The following is a 4,558-nucleotide window of genomic DNA, read 5'->3' as shown; positions in this document are numbered from 1 at the left end:
GGGGGTGATGTTGCAATTGATCTGAAGTGTCGATAAGGCATTTGTATCCGGATGTCGTAGTGTATTTTCCCGATTTGATGAAAGGCTATATTATTTTATCTGGCTGGTTATCTTGGAGAAGGTGAATGTTGACGACTCTTTGAACTGTAAGGGGGGAGGAGGGGAATGTCAATAAGCCATTCTCTCTGTAAGGCACGGCTTATACGTGGAGTAATGGAATAAATATTGAAGGTTTAATTCGACAACGTATTAATCGTGATTTGGCTAACCCAGAATTGGTGCATTGCAAATCACAACGTTGTTGTTTTACACCTTCCTAGGATGGCAAGTGATCACGCTCCTATTCTGCTAAATTCTAATAGAAATGTTCAAAGAGTTCCAACTGACTACAAATTTGAAGCTTTCTGGATTTCACATCCACAATTCTTAGACAAAGTCAAAAAATGTCTCAGGAAGAACAAGAAGATATTTAATCCAAATTGCGAAAGTTAGCTTCCTTCTTATATCTTATTGGAGTCATAGAAGAATTAGTTGCGTGAAACACAAGATTGCTACTCTGAAGAATAAACTTCTAAGAGTGCAGTCTTGGAGACCTCCTGCTTCTACTAGCAGACAAGAAAAATTGATTACTACTTAACTGAATGAGTATTTGGTTATAAAAGTAACATAACAACAGTTATGGGCTAAAGACGGAGACGGAAATACTCGCCACTTTCATCTCTCGGTTCAACATAGAAGAAGGAAGAACACAATATATCATATACAAAATGAAGATAATTATTGGACTTCTGGCCATAATGAAATATCCATATAATTGGTAGAATACTTCAAAGATTTGTTTCACCAACCGATACATTCTGCAACTCCTGATTGTCTCTCCATGGTTACGACCTTACTGTTAATGTGGATAATGATGATCTATCTACAATTCCGGCTCAAAAGGAAATATGGGCAGTTCTTGTGAAAATTGGATCTTATATAGCCTCGGGACGAGATGGGTATTCTCCTATATTTTATAAAAAAATATTGGTCCACAATTTGCATTGATGTGGTTAATTCAATTATAAGTATCTTTCAGTATGCATGCTTTCTAAATCTTTTGAATCATACCAACATAACCCTAGTTCCTAAGATCAAGAGCTCATCTAAGCCAACTGATTTTAGGCCAATTTCTCTGTGTAATGTCTTGTACTTAACAAAAATTATCTCTAATAGATTGAAGGCATGGAGATTTATGTCTCTTATATGCAAGATGGCGTGGAAATTTTCGGAAAGCAGAGATGCAAAACAGGTCCAACTTATGTCATCAAAATACATAAGAGATAAGTCTTTCTGGACAGTCGAACCTGCTGAAAAGAGCTCTGCAGTATGGATAAGTCTTTTAGAAAGACTTATCATTGCGAATAATACCTTTTGGCAAGCGTTTAATGGAAGAAGTGTGCTTATATAAGAAAACCCGTGAATTCTAGGTCAGGTACAACATCTTATTGATAAGCCACCAGATGTTCCAAGTGACTATCAGAGGGTAAGTGATTTAATTGACAGTATAAAAAATACTTAAAATGTAAAAATTCTGAAACAAATTTTTCCTATAATTGTCTATCAAGATATTCAATCAATATATCTGACTAATGACAATAAAGGATAAGATATTTTGATGTGGAAGTGCACTCCTTCAGGTAAATTCTCTTCGAAACCTTGTTACCAGTTGCTATCAAACAACATTTCTGTCTAATCTCAGTTTAGTGAATTTCCATGGATTTTTTTTTTGGAGTTTCACTAATATTATCCCAAAGGTTCACATGTTCATCTGGAGAGTGATAAACAATGGAATAGTTGTCAAGATCAACACAAATATATTCAATACAACTCGAGACAACACTTGTACTTTAGATAGGGAGTCAATACATCACATGTTTTTTTTACTGCGCATTGTCAAAGATGGTTTATTTATAGCATGCTCAATTTATCCATGTTCCATCATAGGGGAGTCCAGGTACTATCAAATCTATGATTTTGGTGTTCGACGAAAGTAGAATACATTTTCTATGATTTTTTCCGGAGATATATTAATTTCCAAGACGTGAAACTATTGGTCCAACGGTTCCGTATGAAGTAATTTGGGAGCTATGGAAAGAACCTAATAGTAGATCTCATTGGTAGGCGAAGCAAAAACAAGGATGATCTAAAACACCTCTTATTCTATGTTTTTCTAATATTGGTTCACTCGTTTGATAAGTCTGTGAACATAAATCTCAAAATTAAGTACGAGTTTTAAGTTGAATAAACAAATACCATGAATATATTTACGAAGTCAAGAGCGCTGATTTAAAATTAATGCTAATTCATTTATACGATAATTGAGTATATTATGTTATGAAAATTACATCCAAAGTGCTATACTAAGTTGGATATAATAAATACATAACTCATTTATGATTAGAAATAAGAATAATTCAAAAAATAAAGTTTTCAACCACAATGAAATTACAAATAAAATACACATTCTTACATCAAAACAACAACAATTTGTACATTACCGAAAAATAATGCATGCGTGTACCATTACGGCACGGGTAAGCCCTAGTTAGGATATACATTGCAGTTGGTCAAGCATAAGATAAATTTAACATACCATAGTTTTGTATTAGTTGATGTTAAGCAAAGTGCCAAATACAAAGTTTCACCAAGCTACATGTAAGGTGTAACCATGTTTCCCCAACAAATTTGTGGAAGCATCAATGCTAAACCTCTTAATCTACGTTTGACAAGAATTCAAAATATTTTTGAACCTAGAAATTGAATTTCATATAGCTCATTTGTATATATTGTTAGTACTCGATATTGTACTTATTTGGTTATTTTATGTATTTGTAGGTGTTTTTGGAAAATAATCTCTTGCGGCGAATTTGGCTAAAAATGTGGCATTTGGACCTCCGTTGATAACGTACCGGAAGCGCCTCAGAAGTGTACCAGAAGTATCCCAGAAATACCCCGGAGGAACCCCGAAAAAAGTACGGAAAATGCCCCAGAGGACACTTGCTATACAGACCCTTGATTTTGGATAAGGGGTAACCTAATTACTAAGGGGTGACCCATTTCCAGGCAGCTGCTAAAGGGACACCAGAACTGGATAGGGGGAGATCACATTTCTTCACGTTTTCAAATTAATGTTTTGGCGGGAAACTTCATGCATGTTTACTGGCAGAGTTGGATTCGATTAATGGACGGTTTCTAAAGATATTCAACCCCCAAAATCAGTTGGGCTGGATGTGAATGGACTAAACAGATCTGGTACATGTGTTTTGATCGATCACATTGGGCTGGAATAGCCGGGAGAAGAAATCAGAGTCCAAATAGGACACGTATGGTTCTGTTTACGTTTCAAAGATTTTTTGAGGAGATTCTGGGAGAGTTTTACGCTAAAGAAAACTCTACTTGGTCCTGTTCAAGTCTCGGGAGAGTTTTGGGGCAATAGAATAGCTCATAAACGCGTACAGGGAGATCAGAGAGAGATATTTTCTCAACAGCACAGAGAAGAAAAAGAAAAGAAAAAGTCGGATTCAGTAGAGATTTTTGGGGGGGATTTGAGGGCTATATAAGAGTGGGTTTACGTCATAGAAAGGGTTAGAAAAGTTTAGGAAAAAGTTTGGAGTCCAGGAGAACCGAAACAAAGAAGTTACAGAGAATTGGTGCTGCTGCTGCTGCTGCCATTGAAGAACCTGAAGAACACGAAGAACAGACTCGCAGAGTCCGTCGTTCTTCAGCAGTCTTAATTTCAACACCCAACTGTCGTTGTTTTACAACAGCAGAGGCTTGTATCGTTTATTTTCAGCCTTTTCAACTTTGTAACAGTGACGCTGTAACATTTATACAGCGTTGCAAACTTCTTTTTACACCATTTTCATCAATAAAAACACATTATTAAGCCATGGATACATCTTATGATTATGTTTTTGGGATGAGGAGCTAAACCCATGCGACGGAGGAAGCCATTGTTCCACATTAATTGGTATAATTCTAATTTTACTATTTATTTGCAATATTATTATTGATTATTTGGATGGGATTGAATTGAAATATTAGTTCTTATTGAATAGTTGTGAATTAATTTGATGAAGCATGCTGGGTTTTAAATACTTTTGATGTTTTATACTCTTTGATTACAACTATTACTTCAAGAATATATTTGAGGCAAATATTAGAATTATTTTTAAAGATAAAATTGCATGAATATTATTTAGAGTTTACTATTTATTTGGTCAATGGTGGAATCCTAGTCTTGGTATTTTTCTCCAAAACTTTGAATTATTTTATTTAGTTGCCTGTTTAATTTAAATCTATAAAAATTGTTTTCTTCACAAGTCTGATACGAATCCGTTTTACCACTTCAACTACAATCACTTTTGGAATCACACCACATCAATGCTAAACCTCTTAATCTACGTTTGACAAGAATTGAAAATATTTTTGAACCTAGAAATTGAATTTCATATCGTTTATCCAAAAACTAGAAATAGCCCGTGTCGTAACGGCACTGGTTAAGACCGAACCAATA

The sequence above is a fragment of the Papaver somniferum genome, chromosome 3 (assembly GCF_003573695.1).
Source record: "Papaver somniferum cultivar HN1 chromosome 3, ASM357369v1, whole genome shotgun sequence".
Classification (NCBI taxonomy): Eukaryota; Viridiplantae; Streptophyta; class Magnoliopsida; order Ranunculales; family Papaveraceae; genus Papaver; species Papaver somniferum.
The sequence above is the reverse complement of the archived record's forward strand: the minus strand, read 5'-3'. Positions refer to the sequence as shown.